The 25,530-nt window shown below is 40.0% G+C and overlaps 1 protein-coding gene across 33 annotated transcripts in view; it reads left to right on the forward strand.

Moving 5' to 3' along the window:
* Positions 1–25,530, forward strand: part of FOXP1 (forkhead box P1) — a 624,022-nt gene that overhangs the window by 260,598 nt on the left and 337,894 nt on the right. For 19 of the 33 annotated variants that reach the window (XR_006057033.2, XM_060402196.1, XM_042235956.2 and 16 more), the window contains one exon: positions 23,045–23,105. The gene's annotated coding sequence lies outside the window, so the exon portion shown is untranslated. Of the gene's footprint in view, positions 1–9,185; positions 9,284–16,941; positions 17,120–23,044; positions 23,106–24,441; positions 24,597–25,530 lie in introns of those variants that run through there. The other 14 variants (XM_060402201.1, XM_060402215.1, XM_042235961.1 and 11 more) reach the window with 5 other exon arrangements.

A 25,530-nucleotide genomic window follows, 5' to 3' on the forward strand; every position in this document is an offset into this window, starting at 1 on the left:
AGAAGGAAAGCAGGTGACCTTCAGGTTGCAGCTGGGAAACCTGCTTCAGTACATGAGTCTGCCTCACCTCTTTCCTTGGAGTGACAGCAGGACTGTCCCTTCTTCCCATTAAATTCCTCCCCCTTTAAGAGGACTCAATCTTTACAAGAATTTCTAAAGACGTCCTTTTTCTCTTCTCACTTCCCTTTTGGTCCTTACCTGCTTTTGTTCAGTACTGGCCTGTGGCCTCCAACTTTGGGAGGCAGCAAAGCATGGTGGTTGAGATCTTGCATTCTAGGAAGGACAGTGGGCTTCAAGTCTGTGCCATACTATTCATTAGCTGTGTGACTGGGGCCTTGTTACCTTGCAGGTTCTTAGCGTCCGTATCTGTTAAATGGAAATAAGAACAGCGTCATGCTGGGACACGTAAAGTGTCGCTTTACTGACCCCTTTCCTTCTGGCTTCCGCTGCTACTGGAGTGGCTTTATCAGCTCTTTCTGTCTTTCCTGGGAGTCAGCCCAGATTTAAAATCCATTCCCTTCCTGTACCAGAGAGCCTCATACAACCCAAGTTCCTAAACTTGTTCATCCTCTGATTTCCCCTTTTCTCTCAATTGCTCATGGGGTTTAGAAATTTGCTTAAAATTTATCTCAATATTTACCCACCTAAGACATATACCTAGAGCACGTGACAAGAAAGGCTTTCTCAAAGCAGATAATTTAAAGAGGAAGCCTTTGTTACTTTTTACTTAGACAAACTGAAATCATGTGCTAAATCCCTCACTCCAAATTCTCATTTACTCTTTTCCACCTTTAAAAATACATTCCTCCCCCTGTGTATAACTGTTACACATTTTGTGTTACAAGCCAGAGTGCCATCACCTTACTGTAGCCATCACAGCCATCATAGGGTGAACTCAAAACCCATGTTGCTACTGGCTGTTTGGGGGCATCATTGAAAGCCTGATTACAGTTATCACTGGATTGTTATTTTCCATGAAGTCTTCTTTTTATGCTTTTGCTCATGAATTTCTACCCCCTTGAATCCATTGGATAGTACAAGGCAGCCTTCCTGAATATAGACCCCTTATTAGCAGTGCTTCTCCCTTGCACCGTAGCACTGGTTTTACAGTGATATCTGGTAGTAGAAGATCACGTTTCATTATGCTTTGAAGATGAGGATAGTGATATATTCCATGTACGATTGGCCTCTTCCTGCTAATATGTGCCAAATTGCTTATTATTAACATTAAAACAAACAAACAAACAGTATAATAGAAAGAGAAGGGGTTTTCCCCTGTTTGAAAGCAAGAAATAGTGCAGTATTGCTGCTAAATAAAGTCTTTTTCTATTTTGAATACACTCAGGGCTATTGGCCATTGTCAGCAGAATAAAAATCACCACATTCTTATCCTGAAATGTTAAAGTCCACCTGATATTTGGTGCACAAAGAATTCATTTACCAGTGGTGATCTTCCAAACCCTTCACAGACATTTCATAACAATTAATGTATTTCATAGGAAATTTTATTACAGGCACTCCGAGTAAAGGAAGCTGCAAGTCCCAGGCTGGTGGTGGTGGTCTGACTTGCTTACACTACACCCAGCGGTCTGCACTGTCCTGAGGCCTTCTTTCTGGCTTATGCACGCTCTATGTTTTCAGGTTGAAAAGTCACAGAAGATGGCACCCCTTCGGGCAGGGTACAGTCTGACAGCCTCAGGCCGGTTGAGTTGGTGTTGGTTTCCAGTGTTTAAAGATCAGTAGATTATACCTGAAACAGTCTGGGTTTCTGGTTTTGTGAAAAAAGGAGAACAACACTGGGTCCACAGTGGAGTGGGGCCTTTTAGCTGGGGCCTGGGCTAGAACTTGTCATTCTACCCTGGGCTGCTTTACTCATTAATGTGAGCCTCTGTCCCTGTAGGCACTGGAATTACTTCAGCATTGGAAAAGGAAAAAAAATAGGTATTCAGGACTAAACAATATGTTGAATATGTCTTTTCAATTATCAAATTTAACAAAAGAAAATACATGTATATAACTTTTTTGAAATCTGTATAATTTATGAATTGTATGTATCTAATCTCAGGAATAGATAGCATTTCTGGAATATAAATGAAAATGTTATACAAATTAGTGCATATATAAATGCTAAAAGTTGTAAATTATATGTACACTTTCTGCTCTTCAGGATGTGATGTATTCATAGACTCTTCAAACTGGAAGGACCCCTTAGTAACGTCTAGCTCTAGTTCAACTCTATCCTTTGAGTGTTAAGAAACTGAAGCCCAGATCCTGAGTCCATTGATTTATTCAAGGCCACGAAACCAATAAGTGGTGCTGGAACAGTTTGCCTGTGACCTATTGGTGATGCCAGGTCAATGGGGGCATTGATGTACAGTGTGAAATAGATAGGAATAGAGCTGAATTTTAAAAGTTACCTCTCATTACACTATAAACCACACAGTTTTTATTTTTGTTATCTCTATCAGTATTTACTTGCATTTTTCCTCCACATTTATTGAGATATAGTTGACATACAGCACTGTGTACATTTAAGGTGTACAAGCTTAATGATCTGACTTACGTGCATCATGAGATGGTTATCAGAAGAAATCTAGTGAACATCTGTCATCTCATATAGATAAAAATTAAAGAAGTAGGAAAAAAGTTTCTGTGATGAGAATTCATAGATTTACTTCTTGACAGCTTTCATATATAATATATTATGCTGCTGCTGCTGCTAAGACGCTTTAGTCGTGTCCGACTCTGTGTGACCCCATAGACTGCAGCCCACCAGGCTCCCCCTTCCCTGGAATTCTCCAGGTAAGAACACTGGAGTGGGTTGCCATTTCTTTCTCCAGTGCATGAAAGTAAAAAGTGAAAGTGAAGTCACTCAGTCATGTCTAACCCTCAGCGACCCCATGGACGGCAGCCCTCCAGGCTGCTCCGTCCATGGGATTTGCCAGGCAGGAGTCCTGGAGTGGGGTGCCATTGCCTTCTCCATAATATATTATAGTCTTAGCTATATCTATCATGTTGTCCCTTACATTCCTTGGTAGCTGTCTGTCTTATAATTGGGAATTTATATCTTTGGATCACCTTCATCCAGTTCCTCCTATGTGACACTTCTTTCTCTGGCATTTTTATTTCCGGGTCTCCGAAAACATCAATCCCAGAGAGAATGTTCTGTTGCCTCATTTGTTGTTAATAGCCCATCTGGTCATTTCTCATTTCCAGAGGTTGGTTTTTATCCTTTCATCACTTAAGTGATGCCATTTCTTGAGTCTGAGCCTGTTGTTGACTGGTGCCAGGATTCTTGTTTTAACACCTTTACCAAATCTGCAGTTCTCAGTTTTGGCTGTTCCTTTACCAGTGTTGTGAAGATTGACTGTAAAGTTTGCGCTGCTGGAGGTGGGATAGGTGATGATATAATTAAAGCTGAAGTTTAGCAGAAGACAGATCCGGAAGAGTGAATGGCATTGAGGTTCATCTAAGACCTTAATGTAAAACTGTCTTAGAACCTGAAAGCTTTTTTTGTGCAGAGTCTAAATTAGGACATTGTCAGTAGGGGGAGGGTAATTGCATTTTGGTGGATAGTGAATCTCAATTCTTATTTATAAGAAGTCTATTTGATTAAATCCTTATAGCTTCCCTGCTCATCCTGTTTCTTTTGCAGTGTGTTATGAATAGTAAGGTGATGTTACTTCAACAGAACATAGGATTTTTTGTCCAGATTATATCTCAGCCATTCACATAATTATCATCCATGATAACATTTCTAGTATCTTCAGTGTTGTGAACAAATATTACACAGATGTCATCTGCTTGATGTCACCTTGCTGAACAATTTTAGTGTGGAGAGGAATTAAAGAGAAGAGGCGATTTTATGAAGGAACCATAGAATTGTTGTCATTGAGTTTTGTTTGTAGAATTCATCAACTTTATTCATTCAAGTAGAGATTAGTTGTATACCTGAAACTAATATAATGTATGCTGATTATGCCTCAATAAAAATTTTTTAAAGGAGATATATGAAGTGGTTTTAAATAGAATGATCATCCAGGTTGCCAGGCAAAACTATTGATTAGACAAAGCACTGTAATAAAATGAAATCATTGCTATACTAGAACAAACAGTGTATTCAAATGGAACCAGTCACAGGGTCATAGATCTTAAGAGAGAACAGAGAATACTTCTTGAAAGAAGTGGCATTTGTTTATGCGTGAGTTGCTTGGGACAGGTGAGCCTTCTCTAGGAGAAGCAGGACAGAGTGATCGATGGTCTGTGCCAAGACTTCGGGTGGGAGACTGCAGAGTATGCATTGTTATATGTTATTACAGTGTCTGTTGATGGTAGAATACAAGTCAGGGAGCAGAAAGAGGTGCAATCAGGCAGGGCCACCAACGCGAAGGGTGTTCGAGTACCTTTGTACATTTCACCTTGACTTCCTGGCCTTCGGGACTCTAAGAACTTTTAAAGCAGAGGTGGGACATACATCTGGGAAATTTGTGGCATTAAACTGCTCCATCAATTTTGACATCCCTCCCAGTGTCAGAATAGTAAGATGAGAATGAAGGAACTATCTAAGAATTGAAAAACTTGGCAGAGTTGCGTTTTAGAAGATCAGGTGTCTTCCATATAGATTATTTTGAGGATACTAAATACAAAGGCAGGAAAAAAAGACCCAGAAGGCCATTGTAGGAGTTGACATAAGGCTCTTTTGTATGGGCTAGTAAGTCTTGGCCAGGATGAAGAAAAGGAAAAATATAAATTAACAGATTTGGTTATTGGATACGGCAGAGGAGGCGTCAAAGCTGCCTCGGTAATGTTTGGCCTCACTTACTGGGTGGATGGTGGGGCATTCCATGGGGTATGGAAGGGGGACTTGGGAGCTGAAGAAGCTGGAGGGTAATGCATGGCCAGGGCCCAGGGAGGACCGTTGGAGAGCTGAAGGATTTGAGAACAGAGAGTTGTCCAACGGACCAAATCAGGAGAGACTTAAAACTCAGTAACCTTAGCAACAGAGCCGTGGTGAAGACCAAGGGAGGTATGGGAGCTGAACCCATGGAGAATTCCAGTGTAGCCAGTGCTTTCCATAAATTTGTGTAAGGGAAGGGAGTAAAGGGGACTTGGGGACTGAGAAGTGACTCTCCTAATTTTGTTCTGTAAGAGAGATTTCAAGGTCTCACCAAAATCTCTTCCTTAAGTGTTATTTAAATTTTCTAAGTTTCAGAGCTTTTGATACCTTTTAAACTGGCAGCAAGTTGGATGTTTTGGGGAGCAAAGCAGAACAGGCATGTGGAGGCCCAGCAGGTTGGGAAGACCCACAAATGAAAATAACAGCGTTGTTATGGTGGTCTGGGGCGTTCGGTATAAATAGAGTTATCAGCTTCACACAAAAGCTCTGAGGACATGGTGGGTATTAAGCATGCAATGGTTATTGAAAGTATATGTGTCTGACAACGATTTCCATCAAAATGTAAGGGCTAAACAAGTTGTGGTGCCAAAGTGGTCAAGTGGTTTTCTAGAAAATTCACTTAATGGCAGTATCATTGACCCCAATACAACTGTAAGGAATACAGTCACTTTAAAATGTCTCTGCCCTCTTTTTGGACACCATGTAATTCTATCCTTTTTACGAATGTCCTTCTCACCCCTAAATCTGTGTGTGCTTCCCTAATGGAACGCGTCTTTACACTCAGGAACCTTGTTAATTTATGGTGTATTTTGGGATTCTAAGAAGTGAAAAATAGGGCAGTAATACGACTTCTCTTTGTTTTACTCTGAAGAGGGTTTTACTACCGGGTTCTTGACATCTTCCACCTTAGTTTATCTTTAATTTATCTTTAACTGGAACCATTTTGTCCATTAGCTCTATTCTAATTACCTCTCAAAATGGTCAGATTTACAGGCAACACATGACAGAGAAAATGCGGAAGAAAATCAGCCAACCTCTCCTGACATTCAACAGCAGCCCACGTCTAAATAGTGGGAAAGTTTATTTGCTTTTTCTGAGGATGTGCTAAGTGATTTTGCAATGTGAGTGGTATGGCCTTCTAGCTCTTAGGCCTGCATTTATTAAATAAATTTGTTCTCTAACTCAAGTGTTAAGTGTGTATTATGAAACCTCAAAGCCAATTTCGGTGATTGCAATGTGCAAATATTTTTTAAATTATGTAATTAAATAGGACTTGGCCTGTGAGGTCCACCGAAGTAATTTATTAATTGAACAGTCTGATTTAATTGTATGTTATTTTCGTTTATTCAGGGAAGGGCCTGAATCTCTTGCAGAGAGAGGAGCCTCTTGTGCGCCTTGTCACTGGAGGTGCAGAGGTCTCTCCAAGGAATCTTTAGCACCCAATTAAATATTAACCAAGAAGAAGTGACTTGTTCCTTCTGTCCCTGAAACTCCGTTTTGATGTCTGAGTATGGTGATTTTAAAGGAAAAAGAAAAAAAAAAAAAAGAATCTCACTGGGTAAAAATTATTTGTTATTCTCTTGATTTATCATGACATTATTTAAAAGTGACTTTCTTTTTTCCTCTTAATTGTGCCAGTGTGTAGGGTTATATAAAGTAAGTGCATAAAAAGAGAAGCCCCTTGAATTCAGCATCAGCTTCATCCAGCTACGGCTGCAGCCTTGCTGTATCTGTTTCCTTAAAATGTCATTTTAAAGGTATTGTGGTTTTAGAGCAGCAGCTGTGACTGAAGAGTATGTAAACTAAGCTGTTCTTGCTCATATCATTTTTATATTCTTATGTCAGACCAGAAGGCTGCTTTAAATTTATTTTTCATTGTGTATTAGTTCTAGAGCCCGTTTTTTTTTCCCTTCCTTGGGAACATATGTTCTTTGGGACTTGTGATACTCAAACGCTTAAGAAAATAACAATTGTTGGTGGGGGAAGGAAAATAAAGCCTCAAAATCATTTTTTACTTGAGTATTGTATTTGGGAGAAGACAGTTCTAAAAAGTGGACTCTCACAAGGTAGAATTGGGGGGGCCTAGCATCTGTGTTTTAGGAAATGGAAGAATTCGGTCACGTGGAAGGCAGTAACTTTTAGAAGCCCAAATTGCTTTCCCAAAAGGAAAATATTTTTTGTTACTATTAAATATAGTTTATAATGCTACTTCAGAACTTTTTTTTTTTTTTCCCGGTGAGGCCATTTACTCAAATTCTTAGTTAATATTTCTATATAGAAACGTCTTTGTCTCCAGAGCTCGCCTTTGCGAATTCCCATTTAATATGCGGTTATGGATAAGTATTTATTCGTACCATGTGGTACCCCACACCTGATCAAGTGACAGCGTGGCGTCATGTCAGCTAGCAAGATGTTGGAGTGACTTTTGAGTAACGGTGGCAAAGAAGGCACACAGGGTTGAAGGAAACAACAATAATGGGGATTTTTTTTGCTTTCTTGTACATTTCACTGTGTTTAATGCCTCACCTCTGCTGTAGCAATTTGGAACATTGGATAGAGAAGTACTTCTTCTCCTAAAGAGTTGTAAGAGCCGAGTAGAAAGTCTGAACTATTAGAAATTTCCATGGTAAATATAGTTTGATTACATGTTTGTAATTTCCCTCAGAGCTCAGGATTTTACTTTGAGAGCTGTTTCACAATGATAAGTTTCTTTCTAGGTTTTGAAATCAAATTTAGCCCTGAGATTTGCCTTACGATTCCACTGATTTGCCTCCAGACTGCAGGCCCACACCTATGTGCTCCAAGTGGGGAAAGTAACTTGGAGAGGAAGGTGGGTCCGTTGTAGGTGTATTGTTCTGCTTGTTCCAGGACTCCCATCTCTCACTGGGACCCAGGTAGTGTCTTCCTCCATCCATAAGCTGGTCTTCTTGGTCCTTACATCATCTCCATGGAAAAGTACTTCTCGGAGCATCTGGGCTGTTGGTCAGTATGGCTAGCAGGCACGGCACAGACATTGGCCACCCAGGAAGACACCAGCCATAGCACTGGGGCACATGGCTAGGTCATTGCTTCTGGGCCTCTGAGGATCCTCAGGAGGGTAGTGGCCAAATGTGTACTTGGAGAGATTGGGGGCAGAGAGCCAAAGGCTGTTTCCCAGCCTGTATACAGCTATTTCAGTATTTGAACAGCTCCATCAGGTGACCGCTGAGTACCCGCTGAACATCATCCATCCCTGAGTTAACACCCTTTTCCCAACAAGGAGACAGGTCTGGAGAAGGGAAGGGACTTAACAAATTCTAGCAGAGTCATTGGTGGATCCATGAGTAGAAACCACTCTCTTGTCTTCTAATGAAATGTTCTTTCCACTTCACTTTGACTGCTCTTATCTACGGAGGGGAAAAAATCTCTTTTTCCACTTATTTTAAATCAGACTTGATTTAAGAGGCATTTTCTTAAGAACAAAACTAAAGGAGGAAAAAAACGAGATGCCTGGAGCGCTGAAATGAATGACTTTCTAGAAGAAAGTTAGCTTGTTTAGATTCGAGTTCAGAAGCAACAAGATGGCACAGTTTATAGGACATTTGTGATTCCTGTGTTCATATTCGTGCACCCTTGCTGTTCGCAAGATTCTGCTCCAGAGTCTCCTTTCAGCATGGTTGATGTTTCCAACAGCCACTGGAGCCGTTTGCTTTTCCACACTTGGTGGGAGTCAAAGGCTCTTGTCTCTGCTTCCGGCCACACACGTACTTGATCTCAGTCACACACTGAGTCCACTTCCCAGAAGGGGATGTCTTGACTGGACCCCTCCCCTGCCCCCCTACAGGTGCCTTTTAGCTCTACAGTGTGTTTGCTTTGAGATTTTCCCCATCTAAGCCTTGTTTCTTCCACTGAAATGCCTGAGTCATACAATGGCTGTAAAAGAACCTGAATTTTGATCATGAAGATACAAGACATTTTATTTGGTCCCCAGTCAGTGTTTTGGGGAACATCCTTGTCTTTTGTCATTGGTGAATCTTGGTCAAGGAATTTCTCCTAAAATAAATTTATCACTTTCTATTCTGAGTGGGGTTTGTGCTTTATCATCACCATCATCATCATCCCTGGTAAAGCTCCTTGGTAGAGGGTCGCATGGCCTTTCCCCACCCACTGAAGAAGCTCATGGAAGATTGTGTGGTGTGGAAAGTGCCTTAGCAATTAAATAAAAGAAAGCCTGGTTCACATAAAGAGACTTGTTTCTATATGGAAAATATGAGCCTTTTTTTCTTTTTCTTTTTTTTACACGGACCAGGTGTGGATTAGTTCACTGAACCTTTCACCCAGCCGTATTCCTGCTTGTAATTCTTCTGAGGCATAGTTCAGCCAAGTCAAAGAAACATGTTATTAAAGGTGAGCTGAAAGGCATTTAAAAAATAAACAAACTGTTTAAGATCCTAAATCAGTAACAGAATCTATATGCACAGACTTGAAAAGTACTAGAAAATGTATTTCAGTATCTCTGGGTTTCAGGCCAGATTCTTCTCTTACCTTCTTTAAACATCACCACAAAATCCTTTTTGGTTGCTGGTGGGCTGAGCAGTTGCCTCTTGCTTGGATGGTAGATCTCTTGTAGCTAATGATTTACCCTCCACCGGGGAAGGTGAGACCCCGATCTTTTTTTTCAGCTTTAAAAAAAATTTTTATTTTACTTTACTGTATTGGTTTTGCCATACAGCAACATGAATCCACCACAGGTGTACATGAGTTCCTAATCCTGAATCCCCCTCCCACCTCCCTTCCCATACCATCTCTCTGGGTCATCCCAGTGCACCAGCCCCAAGCATCCTGTATCCTGCATCAAACCTAGACTGGCGATTCATTTCTTACATGATATTATAAATCTGCAATTCTCCAGCTAATATTAAGAGGGAAGAATAAATACTTTGATTTTATTTTAGCACTGTGTCATTAAGTTTAAACTTGGATATACATTCTCTCCTTTCTTCTAGCTTGTAGCATGGCACAGAATCAGAAATTATTAACAGCTTGTAGAGATGGTAGAAATCAAGCATGGGAAGTTTTAGATTTAGTTACATTATCCCTGGTTAGAATAACAGTGGCTATCATTTCTTTATCACTCATTATGTGCCAGACACATTTTTTGAAGCACTTTTGTATGTTAATGCATTTATTCCTCAAAAGCACATTATGTACTGTCATTCAGCCCATTTAGTGAATAAGGACACTGAGGGAGAGAGAACTGAAGTATTATAACTTGCCTGAATTCACAAGACCAGTAAGCAGCAGAGCTTAGTTTTGAACCCTTGGACTTGAATCTGTTCTTGTGAGGTCTGTATTTTCTAAGACTAAATAGTATTCTGTGGAATACTGGGTTTTAACTGAAACAGCCCAAGGAAGCATTAAGAAATAGAGATTCATCTTGTACATCCTTGGCCTTGCTACCTTTGCCCTGACCACCCCCCACCCCCCATCACCAAGGTTTTCCCCGAGTTTAATTGTGGTGGTGGTGGTGGTGGTGGTGGTGGTGGTGGTGCTGGTGATGGTGGTCCTTTCTTTGGTTGTTTTTAACAGTATAGCTTCTTTTTCGCTAAGGACCACTGGGTATCTTTTGCATCCTGTTGTGCTGCTTCTCCCTTGATTGTCTTCAACTCTCCTTGTGATTGTGGGGTTGTGGAAGGGCATTCTCTCCCTTTTAAAGTCATTGCAAAAATCCAGAACAAGGGAGGAGAGGTATTTTAGGGGTATTCCAGAGGTCTCCCTGGCTCACCTTTTTACAAGGTAAGCTGATCCTTTCCCAGGTAATGAGAATCCGCAGTTCCCCAGGGTGGCCGTAGAGCTTCTTTCAGACACTTAGACGGAGGTGAGAAGACCCTACCCCCACTCCACCACTGCTGCTTTCCATGACAGACATGGGAGCCGGAGGGGTTCAGGCGGCAGCTTCAGCTAGCGCCCTTCTGAGTGGCTTTGCTTCGTTGAAGACCATATGCTGAGCTTGTCAAAGTCATCTGCCTGTTTCAGGCTTTCTTGCTTTTGGAAAGTTAAGTTGCTGTATTGGGGTAGGAGCATCACATGTAAGCAGCCGTGCCAAGCTCCTCCCAAATGTCCCTCCTCCTCTGTCAGGCTCTGGGGGCACTCAGCAGAGCTTCACTGAAAGGCTCCCTAGCGTCGGTGTTGACATAGTGTCCTATACGTGTCAGAATCCTCTCCAGCTAAGGAGCTGAGAGGGTGAGCCTCGGAGGGCTCTAAATTATACCAGCATTTCTGAGTCTGTTTCTAGTGGGCGCAGATAGATGGTGAGCTTTGTAAAATGGGAAACTTCTATGTCAGTAACATTGCAGTGGTGATTACAAAACTGTATGCTTTTGTCAAGACTTATGAAATCGTACACATAAAATTGGTGAATTTTGTTGTAGATAATTTAAGCCTTATACTGATTTTTAAAACACCTTAAAGAAAAAAAAAAGATGAGTCAAAGTTGAATATAGAAGGGATCTGGGACCTGCGAATGTCAGAGAATTCAGGAAGAGTGGCATGGGAAGGGAAATGGGATGGGAAAGAGCCAGGGAAAGTTGCCTCATCGTTTGGCATGTCTCTGATGGCCAAAAGGTAAGTTTCTGCTTTCGGGTCACTTGTAAGCACTGTGGGCACAGAGCTGCCAAGTTTTGTAGTTTAAGGGCTAATAAAGTCAGGGTGTGGGTAGTACTGAGAGAGGGGTTATTTTCGAGGAAAGATCGCTGGGAGGTCTTCCCGCCCTTAGTGACCATGTGAGCAGGTTCACCCTTGAGTGTCTTTCTCCCCCGGTCAGTGTGCCTGCAGTAAAATGCAACTCTGGAGCCACTTTGAGGGTCTTTTCTACGTGCACCGAGTGTTTACCGCTATACATACAATAGAAGGATAGAGGTGCTGGACTGAAGTACAGGATTGTTTTCATGCAACTTACATGCTGATTCATAGTGTCGATTCCATATGTATTTATTGAACAATAACCATGTGTTACTCCTGTTTTCTACTAATATACGACATGCAAGACAATTGAAGTCCTTGCCTTCATGGAGTTTATATTCTGATATTTTGTCCCAAACTAAAATGCATGCAGTCAAGATTAATCTGACTGATTTTATCTATTGCCTAAACTTTCCCAGAAAAACCAAACACAATGTTTCACCGCAGATGGAAGCCGCCAGGAGCCAGATGTGGCCACGAGAAGAATGTCTTCGAGAGCTTGTCATCTGGCTCCAGCTGTGCTAACCTAAGGCCTGGTAGGCAGCCACAAGCCGCATCTGCCAACTGGTGGCCAGACGTGACTGCAGGTTTAAATAATTAGCGGAATCCCTCACCCGGTGGCTGGATTCGCTGTGTGTGTCCTAAGATTACCAGGGCTGTCCAGACCAGGAGCCTCTGTGGTCCCAGGCAGAACCCACAAGGGAACCGAAAATCAGTCCCTTGAGAAAATAGCCGAGGCCTTCTTATCCTGGAACGTGGAGAGGGACGCAGGGGAAAACCCATTGTCAGCAAGAAAGTAGAAATAAACCAGATGTGGCCCCCGCCATGCATGTCTTAATTCTGGCCAAGAGCTCCTTCCTGGCCCAGGATCCCTGCCTGGGGCCTGCCCCTGCGGAATAGCAGAGACGGGAGTTGGCCTGTGAGGCTGTCTCTTTCCTAATTATTGTGATTTTTAATTGTTGCCTGTTTGTGAGAATCATTTATGTTGGCCTGTATTGATTTTACCCAAAAGTGATTTGTTGACAGTCTTAATTCCTTCCTTTGAAAGCAATTGGATACTTAAGAGATGTGCCACGACTTCTCAAATCGAGTGTCTCTGCCTGCCCAGATAAGTATGTACATAAATACAATGCTTCAGCCTACCTGGTATGAAAGGTTTTTTATAAAATGTGGCATTCTTGGTTTCATGTAGCAGGCAGTCTCTATTATCATATGGAATAATGGCAATTTAGGTCACTCATTGTCCAGCCAGCTCCTGACACCACTGTAGTTGCTCAGTAAGTGTAGAATGAGCTGAAAGAATAAGGAAAGATTGCAGTGGGCATGCTGACATTCAAGTACAGTGACTAAAAGCGAGTCTGGTTATCTCAAATAATCAATTAGGGAGACATCCTTCAATGTAGAGCAAAAAGAGAAAAAAAGTAAAGATTTAATTGTGATATTTTTAGGGTTCTTTTTTTTCAGATGTCTATATCTGGTATCTGATTATCATAGAAAACACAAAATAGTGGAGATGAGGGTTTCTCTGGGTGATTCTTCTGAGCCTAAACCAGTGGATCCAGGTGTGGACATCTTTATCACAGTGAGGTTCTGCATGTTTTTTTGAAGAAGGCCTGCACTCAATAAGTAATAACAAAATCATTCAAGTGAGGAAAAATGTTAAGACACTAGTTTATGTGTAAAAAACAACTTTTGTATTCTGAGTGCATTGTGTAAATTTGCCATGCAGGAAACATAAGTGAAGCCATTTGGTTTTGTGGCATTGGTGTGGGCTGGCTAAGGGGGTGGGGGAGAAAGTTGAGGCATTGATAAAGTATGAGGCGAGCCAGATGGTTGCATTACACATCTTTTGTGTTCTTGTTTGCTTCTTAAAGCAGTTGCAGAATTTGGCCCTTGGCGATATTTTCTTCATGCTTGTATGTTCTGCTACGAATTTACTTTTGTCAGAGTCCTTTGAAAGAAAAGCCTTGCTCTTAAATTTTTTTTTTTTACTTAGATTATAAACTTGTGAAGTCAACAGTGTGTTCATAAAAATATTTTTAAGTGTTAAATATGTTAGTAAATAATGAGATTGACTCTTCTTTTTTCTTAGCAGAGTGACTTCAACCATATTTTAATTCCATTCAGAGATTTTTGCAAAATTAGGAAGGTAGAACTGAAGGCAGATGGATGGATGCAGACAGTACAGCTACTCTGTTATTCCAGTAGGAATGAGGTTTATCTGATGAGAGATTTTAACTTTTTCTCTAGTCGCAGGTTGTCAGGTTGTGGTTTGCCTATTGTATTTTATCTGCAGGTCTGACTCGGTGATATTTAAGTTAAGTGGAAATGCTGTGGAGTTGGTTGGTGGGTTTTTGCCTTCGTGTTTGCTTGGCATTTATTGCAACTGTTTTTCACACCATCATTGAAATTTATATTTATTTCCTACTGAAAGCAAATTATATTTTGCAGTCACCAGTGGCAAGGAATATTTAAGATGTTCTAAATGTAAGTAAAGGATGATATTTTATCACTGAATGCTTTTAATAAGGAATTGCTTTGGAGCTCTTTTTTCCCATCGTGATGGAATGCTTCAGAATAATTTAATGTCCTTTTCACAGTCCCAGTTTGTCTCTCTCTCTCTTTTTTTCCTTTTCCTTCTGCTCAAACAAGAGAAGAGCACAAATGTGGGATCCTTGGGCGATGGTTTATTCTCCTGTTGTGCACAAATTTCCAGTTTTTAGTTGGAACCTGCGGTCCCCGATGAGAAAACAGGAAACTTAGAGTCTTAACCTTATTGAAATCTCTGCCTGGTTTAGTCATAAGTCTGAGGCAACTCCTTCCAATAATGAAGCCATTGTACGCATCATATCTGATCAGTTCTTGAAATGTTTTAGTAAGTCTATCTTACAACATTATAAGAAGATAATCAGCAGCCTTAGAAGGTCCCCATCTGGACCGTAGAGTTCTTTTACTGAAAGATGTTTTGCCTTTTTGAGATAGCTCTCGCGTTTCATCATCTGTTCCGCTGAGATGAAGTGCATATGAAAAGTCAGTGACTCTGAATCCATCTGTTGTTATTATTTTCCACTGATAATTGGCTTGAACAATGAAATGTCTGTGTCTGCAGCCTTTGAAACTGTACACCCTGTTTATTTTCTGGAGGTCTGACTGCAACTCCTCCCCCGTCCCCCGTTTCCCCTCTTCTTTCTCTCTCAAGCTTCCAGCGAGTGGCACTGGGGTGAGGATGACATCTCTGACTCTGTGCATCAGTATGTGTCACTCAGCATCTGAAGCTTGCAGACGGATCTTTGTCACAGTCCCTACGTCTGTGTTGTTTGCTCGGGGATCCAGCACTGTGGCGGCAAAGAGCTTAGCTGGGGCCACAATGCACGGATCCCTTACCTGGACTGTCGTCTTTATTTCACTGTCCTCATTAAAACATTAATTTCGAGGACAGTATCTAATACCTATGGAATTAGATACTACCTATAATTGTATAATATATTCAGTTGCATCCAGGTTTGCACGATACAGAGCATTAATATTGGATTCCACTAACAGCATTTCCATTAGCTTGCTCAACCAGTATGAGATATAGATGAGCTGGGAAGCATAACTACCCGCCAGAACTGCCAAAACAGTCATTAGAAGCTCCATTGGGATGGACAAAGGCTTTTCTCACAGTGATATACTGATTAAATTTTGTTCTATGGTTTATTTGCATCAAGGTTAGATCCCTATCGTCTATGAAAGTGGGTTATCTAACACCTGACTTGGAAGGTCATTTCAAGACAAAACAGGGAATGGAATAGCATCTTTAGTTTCCTTGGGACCCCCTCTTAAAGAACCTGGTTTATTTTGGGGGGCTTTGGGAATTTTCAGATTTTCTCTTTGTGTTATACTGTAATATATATGTTTAAGACTGGCTTTTTGGAGTGTGACACAATTTTTAAAAAATCTTTTCAGTAATGTTCTCTTCCTTTTGGGGCAGAATGATATAGCTAGGAAACAGCATGGTGTTAGTAAAATAAAACTCACTTTGAAAATAGAAAGCCCTTTGTTGTTTCCCTCAGCTGGCATAATTACAGTGCATCCTCTGAGGCTCTGAAAACTCTGTGGCCTACCCTCCTTTTGGTCCAGTAATAATATAGATACATTCTATAGAACAGCAGTGTTAGATTTGCCCCCAAAGTCATGTGTGGCATTAGAAGGAAGTAGGCGAACATAATCTTATTTATGTCTCAATCGAAATCATTTAATACTGCAAAAGTTATTAAAAAATAATTAAGTTACTAAGACCAACACGTAGCTGGAACATGCAGTCAGAGGTTAGAGGTGAGTGCGAGTTAACTCCATAAGCTGAGAAAATGCAGTAGTGAATTCCTAGCGCCCGCATGTTTTTCCTCATGTTTAAATTCCTCGGTTCTAAGGACAAATTATGTTGAGGTATGGCATATTTTCTGCCGAAATGGAGAAAATTGTTGACTGTAATTATGTTATTTAATTGAAATTATAAGTGGTTGAGGCCATTCAGTTAAAAGCATTCTTTCTAATATATGGGTAATGTTTGTAAATGAGTGGCCATGGATTGATGACATTTGAAAGGCAGACGTTTGAGGTGTATTTTTGGAAGACTCAAATTATTTTTCTTAAATCATTAGTGAACTATAAACAGTGTAAAGGGATACTTTTTCTTTTTTGTTTTTTTCTCTTTAATTAGATATGAATGAATATTATATGTGAGAGTATATATGTGTATATGCCTGTACATATTTGTGTGTGTGTGTATATATTTTATATATGAAAATATTTATACATAGATGAGACAGATTTTTCTGTAGGTACAGACTCACAAGGATTGGTTTATAATGAGGCAAATCAGAGTAACAAGAGGTGTATTTCTGACCTTAAACTGTGGCTGAAAAATATGTTGATTATTTAAACCTCTCGTTGAATATTAGAGACCTAAATGCAAGCAAGCTACAGTAAAACTCCACTGCTGTGTCTTAAGCCAAGTTCTTTTTGGAGTAGCTGGAGATAAAATAACCCTGCATTCCCCCCACCCCACCCCAGCCCAGCCCCATACCCCCCCCCCACCGGGGTGAGTTCTTAATTACTAATGAATGCAATTCATTTTAATTGTTATTATAGCAACAGAACATTTAACTGTCTCCTGTTTAGTCCTTGTCCCCTTGGAACAGGCGGTGTCTCCTGTCAGAGAGAGGACAGGTAGAAGGCACAGCGGGCGTCTGATTGAGCCAGTTATTCATTTGCTGAGTGTTTGTGTTTATGCAAAGGGGCCTCTTCCTGCATATTTAATCTAGAGTAAGGCAGTGGCTTTTGTTGTGTTTAGCCCACATACCTTCAGTCCCTGCTCACACTGCCGCCAGCCCTGGAGCCCCGGGAGCCCGCAGGCTTCCCAGCGCCTGCACTTTCTCCCTCACCAACTCTCAACTTTCTTCCGTTGTGTGAAAATTGCCTCTCCGGCCCCTTAAAGCTTCCCTTCCTCACCATGAACGGGTAAGTGTGTGCGAAGCCAAGGCTCATACTTTTGTTTCGTTTTCCAAATGTTGAGAGGCTACTTTGCCGCTTCTCTGATCCTGGTTCCTGGGCCGTTTGTCAGTTGTTGGCGGCATTGAAATAGACAAGTACAGGTGCCTCCTAGGAAATGTGGCTGAAATGTTTGACTGGCAGAGAGAGGCTCTTGGGAACTAGGGGTTGGGGTGGGGGGAGAAAAAAGGGAGAGAGAGAGAAAGGAGAGAGAGAGAACAGCTTTATTATTCTTTGTCCTAATCCTGTTTTGTAACTATCCTGGAGATAATGCTGCCATTGTTTGCTAAAAGCTTTCAAACAGTGTGCAAGACCGAACTGTAAGAAGGCAGTGAAACTCTGCCGCTGTATTGTCTATACCCGGGCCAGGGTCCTCCCCGAAGGTCTGTGCCGGAATAGGAAGGGTTTTCTTCAGTGGAAATCGAATCGGCTCTTCATTGATATTAATAGCACACTGGAGATGTTGGCCGTGCTGCTCAGAGAGGCGGTTGGGAGGGAAGGAAATCTGATCTTGCTGGGGGGAAGATGACAGCCTCTTGGCCCCACAGTGGAGGAGACATCCATCCAGGCTTAGCCTGCATAATGGCATCCTGGCTTAACTGTTTGCTCTAGGAATTTTAATCTTGAGCTGTTTGTTTTACTATCTGGGGTCTTGCTAGTTTTTGTTGCTGTACTGTCTTTAGAAAGCACGATATTCAGAGTCTCATCCAGTCTTTTTAAAAGTGAATTAAGAAAAAAAAAAAAAGAGGCATACACTATGCCCTTTGATCATTCTGGGGAATGGTGGTAGAAATCGTGTGATAATTTCAAAAATAAATTGCCACAGTTAAGAAGGATGAGCCGTCCAAGGTAAGATACGTCCTATGTAAAGATATTTCAGAGACTAGGAATTGTGTCCAGGGTTAGAAAGGAGTCTTCATTGCCAGTTAACTGTTGCCTCTGTCTGAGTAACTCTTTTCAACAGAAGAGTGTGCTGTTCCCCCGCAGGTTGGAAACTGAGAATTGAAATAAAATTTCATCAACCTTATTAAAATATGTAGGGACTTGGATCTTCATAGGTACAAATCAGTCTCGAGACTTAGAAACATTTATTAACAGTGAGGCTGCTGAAGGTTTTTAATAATAAAATTACAAATACCTTATCTAATTGTAAGTATATGACTTTTATGCTCTGTTTTTAAGGGGAAAAATACTTTTTTTAAATGAGGAAAAGTAACTCCGTCAGAGCACCTTCTGTGATTAGCGCTATTGTATTCTTAAATTTTGATTGATAGAGATAATAGTTTTCACTTAAAAATACAGACAGGTACTTTAACTTTCCATGACAATAGCTATTTGCATTTCTTTTATCTTTTTGTTTAACATTTGTGGGGGTTGGGACGGATTTGATTATTAACTCTTATTGCACACACTCAAGGTAAATCTAAAACAAAGGCTTTGTTAGAGCTTCAAAGAGAAAACAGCAAATATTGTTTTTAGGTTTCAACATTTAAAGCCTGCTAGAGGATACCTATAAAATATTTTCACATGACCATGACCAGGGTTTTACTTTCCTTGAAGGTAAGAGAGTGGTTTTTTCTAAATGAGATGGGCCAACGTGGAGTTGCTGGGGGGCTGCCAGCCTGAAGTCATTTCACGGGCAAGCCTCGCCAGGTTCGCCTGCGCCATGTGGCTTACTTCATATAGAGTATTTTACATTTTTCTTATGAGGATGGACCCAAAAGTCAGTGCCTCTGATTTAGCTGAGGGTCCCAGATGGTGGGAAGAAAGGAAGCAGAACGTTCCTCGCAGCAACAGGAAGGGGCAGTGGGCAGTGATGGAGCCACAGTGGTAGATTCCTTGGACAGAGAGAAGAAGAAAGGACGTGGTCCTTGTGAACCAGCAAACCTGGCTGATGGCCAAGGTTGCCTCTGGTCCCGGAGATCTCTGCTGCACAGTAGTTTTCCTTTTCTTTCTTTTCCAATTTTCTTTCTTCCTTTTCCCCCTTGGTTTACTCTCCCTGTTTTTCTCCCTTCTTTTCTTCCTTCATTTCTCACTTTTTTTCCCCCCTCTTTCTTTCCTCTTTCTTTCTGTAAATGTGACTCAGTATTTGAAATATTTAAAGCAGGAGGAGGGTGAAGAAACACTTTGAGGTTGTTTTCTAAGTGGATTTTCTTGTCTTGGATGCAAAAAAGTGAAGTGACCCTCATGTTATCATTTTTCAGCTAGTCGGGTTTGTACTGAGATAGCTGTGTTATTCTAGGACATCTTTGAAAAGCAAGACAGAAAAGCCCACATGAGTTAAGATTTACGGGTTAAAGAGACCAGTAATCTCTTGGAAATAGGCCCCTTGAGACTTTATGTTTTCTCAAATGAAGTATATGTCATTTCATGGGGATATCTGGAAGGATGGAAGGTTTGAAACATGCTTCTGGACTTCAAGAGGAGGTTTCTCTAACCAGAGATGAAACTCCTAACTGCTACCTTTGTCATGGAGCAGAAGCTGGTGTTCCCTATCCCTGCATCTCAGGGACACTGACACACAGTAGGTTCTCAACTGGCAGTCACTGGATTGAAGGTTGAAATGAAATATGGTGGCTGTCTTTCACAGTCTCTTATATACTTGTACAAAATAAATACAATGCTGAAATCCTGATGCATATCATTTGCTTGAGCTTCCATGAAAGAAGAAGGAGAAATATTTTTAATGGGAAAGCATAGAGCATGTGTTGTTCATTTAGCTTCCTGTGAAATGCCTGCACCTCTGTTCCAACGAGGCTCTACCAATTGGCAAAATCACATTTGTTAACTTAGGGGTCAGATATACTCATATAAATTATGAAACTGAAGCACTGGATTAAAAAGGGGTCTACAGAGTAAAATTCCTAATGGAGAATAGGGGGGAATTGGGGAGGTAGAGGAAGAAGGTGCATTAGTTTTCTAACCTAGCGATCTCAGCTGAAAAGTCATGTCTTGGTCAAGGTCTTTATGGTCATCAAACAACTTTAGGTAAATACATTACCGCATACAATAGTTAAGAAACCACACTTTGAACAGTTTCTGGTGTCACAGGATCTTGCCTGTATGGAGAATGACATGAAAAAAAAAAAAGTAATTTCTATTTACTGTATTCCTGGTTCACTTTTAAAAACCTAAAATTAATAGGGAACTTGAGAAAGAAGGGAAAAGAAAAAAATGAAATTTATTTTTCTGGCTCTTTTTTGAGAGATGACAAGTGGGCTGGAGGGCAATATTTTTCTTTTATCTCTTTTTTTAACTTAAAAGCATTACTTAATAATTTTATTTTAGTTTTGGTGCTTGTGCTATTGGTAAACATGCAGATATGTATTTGATATATTTAATGAGGCATAGTGTTGTTTTTTTTAATAGCAGTTTTGGAAATGGGAGTTTTATGTTTTTGAAAAAATGAAATGCACTTTTTTCCTAGTTGTTGATTTCTGATTCTTCTAGGCTAGTAATGATACAGACTCAGACCCCAGTACTACTCCCTAATTTTCTTGTCTTTTATATTGACATATTTCATTTAATTTAGCATGATGGCAAACAGCTGTTGAACTATTAATCTTTTCTCAGCAAAGCTGGAAAAAAACATCATTTAGATTACTTTGCTAATGTATACTAAAAACGAAAATCAACAGAAATAAATTAATGCATGGTCAAATGTACAATGCATATTAAAATTTTTGGAACTTCAAAATGGGGGGAAATAGGGTTTGTATTCTACTCCCAGTTTTTTGTGTCTAAGTAAAAATTAAATGTAGCCAAATTTATATTCCTTTAGTGATTACAAGATGAAGGGTCAACTGTGTGATATTGTTCTTACTAACTTTTGTTTCCTCTGGGAGAACATTACAGATCTGTGAGGGGGAACCAGCTTTTGCTTCTGCTCTGAGTTCACTTGCGTATCTGTGTAGATAAGGAAGTAGAGAGGCAGACTCAGTACTTACCTGGCAATGTTCTGCAGGTTTGAGTACAACACTCGAGATAACTTTATTCAAAGTACGCGTTTTCAGCAGTTTTTACAATTAAATTTTAATAAGGTACAGTTATTTACCAGGCCTATATAATCTTTGCAATGCAATCTTATCTGCATTGCAAAGTCTGATACTAGAGACCCAACTGCCAGACATGCAAAAATAGATGCAACTCAATAGACAGACATGAGAAGTAGTGTAGAGCGCACACGTTGGAGGGCATCTCAAGTAAAAGGGAAGGAGAAGGGCATTCTTGCCTTGAGTTGAGTAGGGTCTGCCACAGTTCACTTACTTTCCATTTAGGATTGGATGAGTGGTGGAGGTGGACGTCACTCTTGTGAGAGATGGTCTCCTTGCCTCTTGTCTAATGAGCTCTTCTTATTGGCATGGGGCGAGGCTGCTCTGTAGATCACAGCATTACCTCGAGTACCGGACCATCAGTGCTTTCTCTCTCTTTTTTTTTTTAAATCACCGTTTGCCCTCTAACCAAGTTCTCATCCCTGGAGAAACCAATCCCTGGTGACACACCTCAGCAGTAAAGCACACGATTTTCATTTTCAATTTGAATTGTTTTGTGTCAAAACAAAAAGATTTGGGGCAGGTTGCAAAATAGTAATTTCAAGTCCCAGAGCTTAGGGTTTTCCCCCACCCGAATGGTGCACATTTATGGTGAAAACCTCCAATTTCCTCTTACAGTAAACATGAAAATTATGATTTCACTCAGAGCCTGCATTTTTTCCCATTCTTAATGGCAAGAATCTGCATACACTTGCTTGTGGAAATGTCATAAATTGGCCTCCGATCAATTCCTCAAAGATAGTACACACCAGAGTACCACTTTCAAATTTTTAGCCCTAGTGAAATAGAATTTAACTCTTCTCAATGATGTTTGCCTTTCCACATTCAGGGCCAACAGCCGAGCGATGAGCAGAGATATATTCTGTATAAAATTTAAACTACTTCATTACATATTGTTCTGAAGAGTAAGCAAAAGGATATTAACATTTCAGTAAAAGAATGGTATGACTTCACCATCTTAGCAAAAATTATATGAGCATTTGGTCAATTGATGTGGAATGAATCCTGTACCGTGTCAGTAACTTGATCTAAATTAATAAACAAATGTTTTTCTTTTCACTTCTGCCATATGTTGATCCCAGTTACATGGGCAGAAAGAGGCAGCTTGTAATGTTTCTTAAAGGATTATACACTGTTTTGCATAAGGGAGTATGCAGATGCAGGAGTTAGATGTCTTCTGTGCTTTCTTTGTGTTTTAGGAAACTTGATTTGAATTGTTTATTTCATCTGACATGAACCGTTTTTATTGAACTGAATAGATCCGCTAGATATATTGTAAGTGGAAAACATTGTGAGAACAGCTTTCACCCACTGATGACCCCCCAAACCCCTCCGCAGGCTGAAAATTGTGGTGCTTTTATTCATTTTGAAAGGTCCAGAGTGGCATAAAGCATCTTGTCTATAAGAACTAACTCACTTGCAAGGGTGGGTGGGTGGCAGGGGGAGGGTCTGTTTTAATGAAATTAGAGATGTTGTGAATGTTAACCAAACAGAGACAGGTTCAAGTAGCAGTCTGGTTTCCCAAAGCAAAGGCCTGTGACTCACAGGTTATTCCACATGAAATAAGTGGATAGACAACAAGATGAGAAAGAGTTGGTAAGCAAAATGTGAAATGTTTCACCTTGACTTTTCCAACATCCAAGTTGTTATTGTCTTGAAGAGCTCAAAGGCACATGGTCCGGTAAGTGGAGGTCTTGGCACTGATTTTTATTAACTCTGAATGTCTTTTGCCATTAAATAAAATTGAGTTATTTTGTTGTTTATCTTGCGTCTCTCCCAGGCAAATAGGTGGTTGCTGCTTTGTCTTGACATTCAGATTTTTGATATTCTCTTTTGTTTTCAGGGTAAGAAGTGACCTTTTGAGGTGACTGTAACAGAAGATTGCTTGGCAGAAGCCAAAAAAGGTAAATGCAGATATAATTAGTGGAATTACGTTAAGGACTCTATCTACTGCCTTCTCGGCATCTTAATTCAGTTCTTTTCAGATCTCCTAATTATCAAATTTGCATGTATTTATTTGTGTAAGTACACGTGTAGCGTATTTTTGGAGGCCTTTAAAGAAAAGATTGCTCTTAAGAAATGGTTCACAGAGTCACATTTTCCCCTCTAAATATTATCAAACTTTTCCCCTGTTTGTGGGAGTTAACCTCTTCTTTTTTTTTTTTTTTTGGTAGTTGACTTGGTAGTTTTGAAGTTAGGAAGGAATATTCACATCACAAAAGTGGTGATTCATAAAATTAACATGCTGCAAATAGGAGTAACGCATGTCAGTGTTTTGTGCTGAAGTGGTGTCATTCGATGGATGTTCATCTGGCGGCTTTATAATCACCTTCTTTCAGAAATTAATAGTCAGGCACCATAGCAACGCGTCGTGTTGATGTAACTGCCGTGTGGCGTGGGGCATGTCCCTGTGATGTCAGTGCTCAGCTGCCTTGTTCTCTTGACCTTACTTGAAAATCAAATGTGTACTTGATTTTAAAATTAGAAGTTTTCAGAGAGACTAATGTAGGTTGATGAATTAAAGCTAAATTAAATTTTCTCAAACTCACTTTTGGGAGCAGTGGTAAAAAAAAAAAAAAAAACCCACTCTGGTTAAACTGGTTATGGAGGCTACATATTTGTTTTGTTTTGTTTTGTTTTTTGATACCCAAAGTATCTCCCCATTGAAGGCAGGAGTCACCTCACTCAAGTTCATGTTGCAGGTCATTTTTAAGTCTGATGTTTGTTAAGGAGCAAGCATCTTCACTTTATTTTTGAATCTAGTCCAGTGGCACTTTCATTTGAGTAGATTTGTGTCAATTTTAAAACAGGTTACCTGCCAGCCTGGTTGCACAAAGCCTTTGTTTAGATCTTACCAACTTAAAGTTTATGAATTTGTAAGATACAGACTTCTTTACTCTTTAGTTGAGCAAGGTATTTTGTGAAACTTTCATAATGTGAAGATTCTTAGATCGGTCTTGTTTTTAATCTTACTCAGGGCTTGGGGGTTCTAGAAGGTTGCATTCTGGCACATTTCATTTGGACTGAAAAGTCCAACCAGCTTGCCTCATTTCACCATCTTTGTTGTTTAATTTAAACTGTGTGGGAAGCTCCTAATTGTCCTCCAAGGAGGTTATAGTACCTTTCAGATGTCCCAGCATGGGAAGGGGTGATTCCAACCAGTAATTAAGGTTATCAAGTCATACCTAGAGTGCTTTTCGACAAAGCGCTTCCCAGCTTCCCAATCTTCATCTGTTTCAGGGATCTGCAACTTTTTTCTGCAAAGGGTCATCCAGCCACCGTTTCCTGTTGTGTGGGCTGTGCCTCGGCGGCTGAGTTGTATGTACATTGTGTGCTGTCTCTGTGACCCCTACAGGATCTCAGTCCAGAGTGTTGCTTGTTCAAATCCATGCCAGGTGCTGAACTCATTTCATGCTGGTAGCAAAAGTTTCTCGTGAAACTAAAGATGAAAGCTGAAAAAGTGGTTGAAAATAGAAAATATTTACCTTGAGAGCTGAGTTATCCCTACAGCTCCAAAAATGGACTTAATTAGTAGGTTTTCATTGTTTTATTCAAATTTATGTATTCAGATAAATTTATAACATATCTGTAAGCATAAATTATTTTCTCCTGACTTACGTCTTTATGATGAATATGCTTACACCCATAACCTGAAAATGTTTGAATTTGGATAGAATAATTTTTCCCAATTTCATGATATTGTTAAAGATATTGTGAGTCAAGGGCATGTTTGGGGGAAAAAGAAAGTTTCCAGGAATGTGTCATTACTGCTGACTAAGAGAGGTAGCCCATAAGGAGAAAAAAATGCTTCTTTGTTAGTACTGTCAAGAACATGGTGTATTATGGTATATGCCATCCTGCAAGTCAGGAACCCCTTGGCAAATTTTAGGACCATAGAAAAATTGTGTCCTTCTGTTGTCTTCTTTCATAAAACAAAGGAAACTGAATAACACATTCATCTAATTATTCTTTTTGTCTTGACAGCTTAGAATCTCAAAAGTAACAATTTTTGCTTAATGTTAGTAGTTTTTCTCCTAACAACTTCCACTTTTTGTTGTTGATACTGTTTTTTAAGTCAATTTCTTTTTTCCTGCTCCAAATTAACATTTTATTATTTAACTGTTTTTCTTCAACAGTATAAGTTTAGTTTGTGTTTGACTGCATTTTCCATTATATTTTCTTAGAAATAAGTTATATAGACAAATAATAAGCTGCGGGTACTTTTTTTTAACCTTTTATCAAGCTCAAGGATCCTTCAAAAACTAATCCTTACATATAAAGGGGAAAAAATATTTGTTAAAAATATAACCTCTTTAAAAATATGTATAA

The sequence above is a fragment of the Ovis aries genome, chromosome 19 (genome assembly GCF_016772045.2).
Source record: "Ovis aries strain OAR_USU_Benz2616 breed Rambouillet chromosome 19, ARS-UI_Ramb_v3.0, whole genome shotgun sequence".
NCBI lineage: Eukaryota > Metazoa > Chordata > Mammalia > Artiodactyla > Bovidae > Ovis > Ovis aries.